Below are 12,097 nucleotides of genomic sequence, written 5' to 3'. Positions count from 1 at the left end.
CAGATAAAAGCATTTTCAGATATTGCAGTAAACATGGTCTTAATGCAGATTTTTTTCTCCCGAACTCCGAATAGGTAAAGTTTTTTTCTTTCTCCCGACACTGAAGTTACTGCATGAAGTAATATCAGTTCTAATATGCACCTCAACGCATTCAATCCCATAATGTAAGTAATCTATATGTACGCGTGAATGTATGAGTGTGTGTATGTGTAGCTGGCATTCGTCATTGAACAAATCAATATGGCAAAGTTGCCAGGAAGATAGTAACTGAAATAAAAAGTAACCATGTTGTGCATTCGGCTTCGGAAGAGGGGTGAACAAAAAAGCAGGAAGCAGTCATGTTGTATTACAAAGAACATATATGAGAGGATTTTTTTCTCTTTGCACCCACATAAGAAAAAACAGCAGCAATGTGTTTTCCCCCACTTCGAACTACAAGAAATTTTGTAGAATGAGTATATCCTCCTATGCCGAAGCTTTGCCATTTACGAGTTGGCAATCACATTGGATGATTGCCTATCCTTTGATTACTTGCCCAGATCCCCATTACGGTTTTAGGCTGATGGGTTTCTTTTTTCTTTCTTTTGCTTACTAGTCGGTGTTGCTGTTTCCTGCCAGTTAGTTCCTTGTTTGTACGTTTTTTGTGTTCATCCTTACAATTACAATCTCGTCATCGATTGCAATACGCATCTTTTCAAAAGATTATTGCACTTGGTTGAAATGTTGGCTGCCAGTACTGTGGGTGATTGGGTGCGGCTGGATTACTGTTACGTTATCAATTTTGCCAAACTGTCTGCCGCCCGTTCGACATATTTGTTTGTGGGTCTACAAATGTGTATGTTTGAATGTATCGAGTATCGATATGAATTTACAGGGATGTTATGTAAGAAAAAATCCATATAAAATTTTCAGACAATGTATCTTCAAAGGTCTACATATAAAGACAAATTTCTCGCATATAGGTGTTACTTAGGAAACAATTTTAATTTAAAGTCCACGACTAATTTTGGCACTGAAAAAATATTAATTAAAAATCCACGCCTTCTGAAGACTCTTGACAAATATTCTTATCCGTATATATATTCCACGCCTTCTGTAGATTCTTCAGCGAATATTCTTAAAAAAAGATGCCCTCTATAGACCATTGAAAAAACATTCCTTATAAAATCCACAATCTATAGACTCTTAAAAAATATTCTTTAATCTATGCGCTCTATAGATCCTTAAAAAAATCCGCGCCTTCTATAGACCCTTGAAAAATATTATTTAACAAAACCACGCCTTCTATGGAACCTTGGAAAAATATTCTTTAAAAAAATCTGCGCCTAGTGATGGTCCTTGAAAAATATTCCTTTTTAAAACCTACGTGTTGTGATGGTTCTTAAAAATATATTCCCTAAAAATTCGCACATTTTGATGGTCATTGAAAAAATAGTCTTTAAAAAAACCATACCTTGTAATGACCATTGGGAAAATATTGATTTAAAAATCCATCTTTGACTGGTCCTTTAAAATATTTTTTTTAAAAATTCACACCTTTGTCTGGTACTTAGAAAAATATTTGAAAGAAATCCACTCCTTTGGCTTGTAAATAGAAAATGAAATATTTTGATTCTAAGTTTGCATCGACTCCGAGAATATACTCTATGTGAAATGTATACTTCTGGGTTCTGCTAATATCATGGATCACAGAACTCATTATAAATTTGTAATACATTTAGGAAACAATAAACCAAGTAGGGTAAAGATGGGAGTGCATTGAAAAAGGAGATCGTAATACTTTTTAAAATTGCACCAGATGGTGTTATTCATTTCTAGCGTAGTGTAGACACGAACCAGCAGTGAGATCGCCAGGAAAACAAAGCCAGAACCCATTATATTGATGTCGATAACATTGTGACTCTTCTCGAACAAAAAGACCGGTAAAACTGCAAAAGGAACGACCGGTACTAATACTGGTTTTGTTCTCCTACACCTAGTTCTTCAAGCGATCATCTAGACGGTTCCGTTCCATTGACTGAATTAACTATGGAATTAAACCAACAGTGTGGTCGCCAGAAAAGCAAAGCCAGAACCCATTAGTGTGATGTCGATAACATTGTGACTCTTCTCAAACACAAAACCTGGTAAAACCGTTCATAGGGCAATATTTTAGAGTTGGTTCGATTCAGAACAGACGAGTTCAAGGGAATTATTCCACAAAATAAACGACCGGTATGACTCGTTCTTATCTAGTTCTGTTTATTTCAGACCTTCGATTTTGCTCTCCTACACCTAGTTCTTCAAGCGAGCATCTAGATCATTCCGTTCCATTGACTAAATTAACTATGGAACTAATTGCGTGACCTAGTTCATTTTGCAGAGCGAAACGAACAATATGGGACCGCCCAACCATAAGAGAAATGTTTATAATTAACAATATTTTAAATATTACGATAAAAAGATTAGATCTTTACACCTTCTGAAACATAGCTATAGGGTTCCGTTATAAAATTAACTTTTTAATTATTATGTGTCTGAAATCCGGATTGAAATATTTATACCCTCCACTCCTCAAAATTATATACGTCAAAATTCTCCTTTCAAATGAAATTATGGAGATTGCGTAGTGCAGGGGATAATGTGCCAGACTTTCAGCTAAATCCCAGAGGAGGGAAAGTGTTTCGAAGTGATTTTAATTTTTTTTTTTTTTAAACCAATCTCGACATTCTAATAACCAATTTTGACATCAACAGATTAGGATAACACAGAAAAGGATTTAGCGCCACCTAGAGGGAAACTATCAACTAGCAATCACTACATTAAATTCTACAAGGCTTTGTTTCTAGACATCGCTAGATGGCAGCTCCAGCACCCAGGGCATGTTACAGTCGGCTAAAATGCTTTATATGTCTGGACATTTATATGGGAACTATTGGGATGGCGTAGTACATGTAATAATGTGACCAACTACAAACCGATGGGTATGCACCCAAACAGAGGATGACAACATCTTTCAAAGTGGTTTTCGAATATTTGTAAATAGAGGTTTACCCTCCACGAAGATTTTCATATTCAAAATTATAAAGTTCAGTATTCTCCCCTTTATATGAAACTATAGGGGTAGCGTAATGCAGTAGATAGTGTGCCATACTACAATCTGAATCCCAGGGGATGAGGAACAAATTTGTTCAAATTAGTTTAAAAAAATTGTAAAAAAGATGGCATTCTAATAACAAAACTCGTCATAAACATCATCAGATGAATATGACACCGAAAAGGAATGAGAGCGAAAGGGAACACAAAATAGGCAAGGACCTCAACCACTGCACTAAATTCTAGTAAGCGTTGTTTCTAGACATCAATAGATGGTATCCGCATCACCAAGAATATGTTACAGTCTGGCCAAAATTCTTTATATAGGACAGGACTTTATTATGAGAATTATTGGGTTGCCGCAATACGTGGAAAGTATGCCGCGAAGAAGGACAAAATCTTTCAACGTGGTTTTGGAATGTTTGTAAAAATAGTCATACAGAAGAGGTTATGTCATTCTAATAATCGAGCTCGGCACATATATCAACACAAGAGGATAACAAGGAATAGGAATGACAGTTAATAGCGCCACATACAGGAAAAAAGCAATACTAAATACGCAAGGGCCCCAACTACTGCACAAAATTCTAGGAGGCGTTGTTTCTAGACGTCGATAGATGGCAGACTCATCACCTAGGACATGTTACAGTCGGCCATAATTATTTATATAGGTCGGGATTTTTTATGAGAGCTATTGGGGTGGCGTAGTACAGATAATAGTTTGCCGAACTACAAACCGAAGTGTCTAAATCCCAGCTGAGGAGGACAAATTATATCAATGTGATTTTCGAATATTTATAAAATAGAGGCATCGGAGGCACCTGACATTCTAAAAACCAACCTCGGCATTAACATCAACACATGAGTATAACACAGAATAGGAACTGCCTCGGCATACACATCAACACATAAGTATAACACAGAATAGGAACTGCAGGAGATTAGAGCGCTCAGTGGGAAAATGCAACCCTAAATAAGACAGGATCGAAACCGTTGCATACAATTCCACGATGCGTTGTGTCTAGCCAACAATAGATGGCAGATCCATGTCCTACGTGATACATGCTACAGTGAAATTAAAATAATAAAATATTTATTTAAGTCTATTTAAGTGAAATTAGAATAATAAAATATTTGTGCGGAGACTAGTGAACTTTTCGACCCAACCCCAGCATAGGAGGAAACACAAAGTGGTGTTAGAATATTTGTAAGAAGGGGCGCACAGAGGCCCCTGACATTCTCATAAGCAAACTTGGCATAAACATCTACAGATTTTGAAAACATGAAATAGGAACGGCTGGGGATATTATTACCGCATTAAATAAGCAAGGGCTCCAACCACTGTACACAATTCTAGGATCCCAACCACTACACACAATTCTAAAATGCCTTGTTTCTAGCCAACAATAGATGGCAGATCCATGTCCTATGTGATACATGCTACAGTAGACCAATCATCTATTTAAGTGAAATTAAAATAATAAAATATTTGTGCGAAGTCTAGTTAATTTTTCGATTACAACACCAGGAGGAGGAAACACTTTTTCAAAGAGATTTTAGACTGCATGGAAAAAGAGGCGTACAGAGGCTCCTGACATTCTTTAAAACCAACGTCTGCATAAACATCTACACATGATGATAACATGGAATAGGAATGACAGGGAATATGAATACAAGATTAAATAAGCAAGGACCCCAACCTCTGTACAATATTCTACGTGGCGTTGATTCTAGATAATGATAGATGGTAGCCCAATTTCCTATGGTATGCAACAGCTGACCAGTCATTTAATTCGCTGGAATATAAAAGTAAAATATTTGTGAGAATGAGACAAAGTGGGTTTCGAATTGTGAATTGAGGCTTACAACATCCGCATAAAGATCAACACATGAGAATAACATGGAATAGAATAGGGAAAATACAGCACTAAATAAGCAAGGACGCCAACCACTTCACACATTTCTAGGAGGCGTTGCTTCTAGATAACGACAGATGTCAGTCATATCACCTAACACATGCTACATTAGACTTAAATGCAATAAAAATAATAAAATATTTTTCGACTCGTACAACGCCTTCCGCAATATTGACCGTTTAAAATTGTGGAAAAGACTCTTGCCGTCTAATGTTTACATAATAAATTAGCTATACCTTTAAGAATTCAGATTTTTTTCAAGGACAATCATAGGTTAATATTTAAAAAAATCGAATGGATAGATCGCCTGATTTCCAATTTTCATCATAAGCTAAGAGTACCTTCTGCATACTCCAGCGTATCGCATAATCGACCCTCTTAGGCCCTCTTCTTATTGCTTTATTTATGTAGCGACTAACTCCTTCGACATTTCCTGCCAATAATTCCATACACTCCTCATTTTTAAAATGAAGACTTCTAATGCTATTCGATTTTCACAATTCATAGACGCATACATCAAAAGCATGAGAATACAAAAAAATAGGAAAAACAATCATATGGTGAAGTAATAGCTATAACAGCAATAATGTATTAGCCAGTTCGGAATGATAATTCCGAACACACACACACACACTTTCTCACATCTATGTAAAACAATCACCGACATATAACTTTTCTAAACTTGTTCCGAGAAGGAGGGATGGTAAAAATTGTTGATGATGCAAATGATATTATGGATACGAACGAATCGTATCGATTCAATGGCTTAGAGGGAGAACAAAAAAGAATTAACATTGAATTGAAAGATGCAAAGAAATAAAGATAAATGAGTGTAGTTCGGTATTGTGTGGAATGGAGTTGATGCATTTTCTGCAGGAAATGGATAGATATGGATGTGTATGTACAGAATTGTATGTATGTAAATTGGTCATATAACTTACCAAGCAAGACTACTCACTTAATCCATACATACATGCATACATATGTATGTATGTGGTAAACAATTGCAAATTTTTCCACAGAAAAGGCGCAATCAATTCTTCAACAATAGAAAAATCATTTTCATTGTAAAATATAATTGAAAGAAATGAAATTTTTTGGAAACAAACCCCAATTTCAAAAGGATATTCTCCCACCAACAACAACATTTAATAACATAATTGTATGTAAGACAAAAAATGCAATATGCTTTTGTTTCCCTATGCAATATCTTAAAATTTATTTCTACTCCAATTCCCCTCTTGTGTCAGTAGTAGTCAGCCTTCGACATTCATTTGCAATATATGAAAATTTTACAATTATTAATGGTTATCAATTAGAACGACTGTCTGTGTGAATGTTTATCTGTGTATGTGTGAGTGTGCAATGTTATGTTCTTATTGATTGGATAGAACATCAATTTTCATAAATAATAACTTTTGTTTAGATTTTCCATTTCCAAAGAAATTATTTTTGTTCGCAAAATAGTTTTGTGGTTTTTCATTCATTGCTTCTTTTGGATAGTCATTTATTGAAGAAGGTCCGGGCAGAGAAGAGGAGAGATTTGGCTCATTTTACATTTACATATCAATTTTCATTATGGCCAAGAGCGTTCATGTGTGTAATTAAAATTTATTTTTACGAAAATATAAACTATGAAGTAATAAATCATGTTTTGGAAAAATCTATGTATGTCGATATATGGCATATTTTGATTTGAATGGCAGAATTTTCGATAAATGAAATGTATGTAGGAATTATGTTTAAAATAGAAGATTCTTGGGGTTCCAAAGCTTCCATATTTCCAAGTAAGTTTTATTGTATTATAATACTAATCATATTCTGTAAATAATTCTCTACAAAAATCATTAAACACTTCCTCCTCCACATATTAAAATATAAATTAAAAGAACTATGGTTTTAAAGTTAGTTCTGCAAATTGTCAGTAAAATGTGAAATAAAATAAGGAGATAGTGTGCCAGACTACAAACCGAGTCTTAAATCCTCCGCGAAGGAGGAAAAATTCTTTAAAAGTCGTTTTTGAATATTAGAAAAACGAAATTTACAGAGACACCCTGATATTCTAATTAGAAAATTCGGCATGTACATTAATACATGACGATAATGCAGAATGGGAATGACAGGATATAGCGCCACCTAGAATAAAAAGACAACACTAATGTAGCAAGGACCCCAACCGCTTCATAAATTCTAGGAGGCGTTGTTTCTAGACAATGATAGGTGGTTGTTTCATCAGCTTTGACATTCTACAGTAGAACAATCATCTTAGCTATAATGAAGAAATAAAATATTTGTGCGGAGTATAGATGTTTATTTCTATTAGAAAAACCGGTGAAGGACAATTCACAAAATAGATGGAACATTACAACACTAACTAAGCAAGGACCCAAACCATTGCAAAAATTCTAGGAGGCCCTTTTTCTAGAAAACGATAGGTGTCACACAATCACCTAGAACAGGCTGCATTATACCAATAAACCAATAGCGGGATCATTGTATTGTGTGGATTATAGTTATCTTTTTTCGACCACAAGGACCAGAGGAGTGCAATCCTTCGAATATTTGTAAAATAGAGGCTGATATTCTAACAACCAAACTCGACATAAATATCAATACAGGACATGAGCATTACCGAGAATAAGAATGCCAGGTAATAGCGCCAAACAAACTGAAAATTGCAACAATAAATAAGCAAGGGGCCCAAACCATTGTACAAAATTCTAGGAGGCGCATTTCTAGGCAACGATAGATGGCAGCACCATCATCTAGGACAGGTTGCAATATATAAATAAACCCATAGTTAGACCATCATATTTTGATTGTGGGGTAAGTAGTAGATAGTGTGCCAGACAACAAGATTGTGAGTCGCAAATTCCAGCGGAGGAGAAAAAATCCATACAAAAGGGGTTTCGACTATTTGTAAATAACTTACAAATGCTGGTTTACATTCCATTGGCCAACTCAAAATATTAATGGCAGAAGTTAGAACCATCCAGAGGCAGGAGGAAAATACGCAAGGACCCCAACCACTGCACAGGATTCTAAGAGACATTGTTTCTAGGCAACGATTGATAGCGGCATCATTACCTGGGACAGGTTACAGTAAATCAATCAACAAATAGTTGGACTTTTATATAGGAACTGTGGGGTGGCGTAGTGCAGTGTATAGTGTGTCAGATTTCAAATCGATGGGTGTCAAATCCCAGTAGAGGAGAGAAAATTCTTTCAATGTTTTTTTTTTAGAATATTTATAAAATGAAGCTAATAACGTCGCCCTGACATTCTAATAACCAATCTCGACAGAAACATCAACATATGAGCATAACTCAAAGTTGGAATGACATGAGATAGCTTGACCCAGAGTATAGGATAGATAAATGTTAGCATTCAGGCACCCCGAATTCCATGTTACGTCAATTTGTTGAGGAAGAGAGACTAAAGGCTTCTAAATTCAGAAAATGAGACAAAAATTTTTGGTGGAGCTATGTCAAAACATCGATATATCGACAATTGTTTGCACAAATACTTCATGCTCCTAGATCCCGGAATGACAAATTACATCCACTTCATTTGAAAAATGCGCCCATAACCAAGAAAAATAGGCTGCAACTTTTATATATTTATATATTGAAACATTTTTTTCGGAAAAGGTATTTTACTCAATAAGAGTACAGAATGCCAAATTACAGTCACTTCGTGAGGAAATGGGTCTAGAACCGTGAAAATTCCGAAAATGGGTAGGGACCCTTTTAGGGGCCTAATTAAAAGATGTTATAGGTAAGATTTTTTTTACTCAACTAGAATCAGAAGTGTTAAATGTCGCAACTTCGGAGAAAAAGACGGGTCAAATCTTGAATATACTAAAAATGGTTCCATAAAAACGGGCCCAAAATATTTTGGAATGCCAAATTGCAGTCAGTTTGTTGTGAAAATTTCGTTAAAATCTTTATAAATCTAAAATGGTGGGTAATATGGGGATTAGGTCAAAACATGCCAAGGTGGAATGCTATATACGGAGTGGGATTATTTTATGGGGATTATGTCAAAACGTCACCCATTAATCTAATAGACACTACAATGGAAAAAATTGTTTAAAATTTTCAAGGTACCATAAATGTGGCGGTACTTCGAAAATGGGAACTATGTCCAACCATTGGCAGATTTGTAGAAACATTTGTGACCCTTCAAGAAACACTTATGCTAAATTAAAGACACTTCGGTGGGAAAAAATTCGGCTTAAATCTTACAAAAACCGGAAAGGGTTCGGTTCCAGTTTATGGAGGCTCATAATAAAAATGAAACATGAGCTCATATTAAACATTTCTGGTAATAAGATTTTTTACACAATAAGTAACCAAAATATAAAACAACATCAAATTTGGTTCAAAACGTGTTAACACGTTCCATTATACCGATGTTTGAGAGGTACCTTTATAACCTTAAAAAGTGGGTAGCAATATGGGTAGCATCGTGATCTAAATATTTCATAAACGGTTTATTAATTTTTTTTTCAATTATTGATCCCAAAACACCTTATTTCTCTTTTTAAACACATCGCAACCAGCCGCACAACACAACCTCACATCATTAACACAAAACTCCTAAAAGTATGCTAAACTATTTGCCATTAAATGCTTTTGAGACATAAACATGAGAATTAACATGAAACAACCATTTAATGCAGTCATACACTTCAGACAGGATTTCTTTGCACGTGAGTGTGTATGTGTGAACAAATCACTGCTAGAGATTAATGTAATTTTCAAAAACTCTGCCCAAAAAAATCTCCAAATGGAATTACTCGAAAAATTCATTAAAACAAAACGAAATGGAAAAAAATTGAAATTCCGTCTGTATATCCCATTAACATGAAATGAAACCGATTAAGTAGTACACAATGTATGCCTTTAGTTAAAAAGTACGAAATTTGTGCACAAACTTTCAAGATTTCAAGTCAGTATCCCATAGCTTAAGAGTGTGTACAACAATGGAGAGTACAAACAAATCTTGGGCTAAGTCAGTAGGGGATAAAATTGGAAGGTGGGTGGGTTTTAATTGATGGGCCAGGAAAAAGAAGTGATAGATATGTGTGTACGTTTATCATACGCATTATTGTAACCCACTGAATATATTTGGGTTCTTGAAAAAATATTACTTAAAAAAATTATATTCTTTTTATATGGCCTCAATGAATATTCCGTAAAAAATATACTCTTCTATATGACATCAAAGAATATTCCTTAAAAATCATGGGCTTCCATAGGGCCTTAAAAATATTCCTTAAAAATCCAGGCCTTCCATATGGCCTTAAAAATATTTCTTAAAAATCCAGGCCTTCCATATGGCCTTAAAAATCCAGGCCTTCCATATGGTCCAAAAATATTCCTTAAAAATCCACGCCTTCCATATGGCTTTGAAAAAACATTCTTTAAAAAATCCACGCCTTCTATCGTACTTACTTAGCTGGCTTGTTACAGAACGGTTGTTCCATAAGCCGAGCTTAAAAAAGATTTCCAAGCGCGTCGGTCTTGTGCGCAATTCCACCAATTTGAAAGACCACGTTACAAGATGTTGTTTTCTAATTGGTCTTTCCATATAATTCGTGGCCTTCCCCTTCTACGGGAACCTACACGTTTTTATATGCCTTTTGAGCTGGGACATTCTCATTCATTCGCACAACATGTCCTAGCCACCGTAGCAGCTCAATACGATTGACTATGTCGATGTCCGCGTATAAATTGTAAAGCTCATGGTTCATTCGACGCCGATATTCACCGTCGACGCAGATCGGCCGTAGATCTTTCGGAGAATTTTTCTTTCAAACACCCCAAGAGCTGCCTCATCTGCTTGCGCAAGTACCCTTGCTTCAGATCCTTATAATAGCACGGGTAGTATTAGCGTCTTGTAAAATGTGAGTTTGGTCTGGCAGGAGGTGGCCTTGTTTCTAAACTGCTTACTTAGACCATAGAAGCATCGGTTGGCCTTCTCCGAATTTCGAAACTGATGTCATTTGTTTTATTTATGGCGGTACCAAATTATATAAAGTCTTTGACTACCTCGAAGCTGTAGTTTTCAAGTTCCACAGTTGGTCCGAGTCTACTGGACGTCTTGCGCGTTAATACCATCAGCTTGGTCTTCTCGCCGTTTACAGCCAGACCCACTTTGGCAGACTCCTTTTCAATTTACCGCTCACAATGTTCGACCCATTATATTGATGTCACGGCGTTGACGAGTACCATGTGTTGTTTGGTGTGCAGAGTGCCATTTCTGTTCACCTTTGCGTCTCGTATGACCTTTTCCAGCAGGATGTTAAAAAGATCACACGACAAACTGTCACCTTATATTAATCCTCGTTCGGTATTGAAGGGCTCCGATAGGCCCTTTCCTACTTGAACTGCTGACCTTGTGCCAATTAAAGTTATCCTGCATAGCCGTATTAATTTTGCAGGAATGCCGAAAGTAGACATGGCTTTAAATACCTCTGAACGGATAGGGCTGTCGAATGCAGCTTTATAGTCGACAAATAGGTGGTATGTGTAGATGTGTTTTTCGTGGGCCTTTTCCAGGATTTGGCGCAGAGTGAAAATCTGGTCAATGGTGGAGTTGCCAGGTCTGAAGCCGCATTGGTATGGTCCAATGATGTCATTGACCATTGGCTTCAGTCGTTCACACAGCACACTGGATAACACTTTATATTCGGTGGGAAGGAAACTTATTCCTCTATAGTTGGCACATATCGTCTTGTCTCTTTTTTGTGCACGGGACACAGGATGCTGAGGTTCCAATTATTGGGCATGCATTCCTCTAGCCAAATTGTACTAATCAGCTGGTGCATGCTCTTGACCAGCATCTGGCCACCAGTCTTGAATAGTTCGGCTGGTAACCCGGCTCGGCTCCTGCTGCTTTATTGTTCTTGAGCCGATTAATTGCTTTTATGACCTCATCTTGGCTAGGTGGTGTACACTCTATACCATCATCTGTTATTGATTCTGGGGTATCTTCTTCAACGCTACTATTTGATACCAGAAGCTTTTCAAAATGCTCCTTCCAATTCCTCAACATGATGTCTGTATCTGTCACCAGGTTTCTGTACCAGGTTTGGTGCA

Source organism: Musca vetustissima, unplaced genomic scaffold (genome assembly GCF_032173495.1).
Source record: "Musca vetustissima isolate MV318-11 ecotype Yass unplaced genomic scaffold, APGP_CSIRO_Mvet_v1 utg12705, whole genome shotgun sequence".
NCBI classification, from domain to species: domain Eukaryota; kingdom Metazoa; phylum Arthropoda; class Insecta; order Diptera; family Muscidae; genus Musca; species Musca vetustissima.
Note: the sequence above shows the minus strand (reverse complement) of the source record.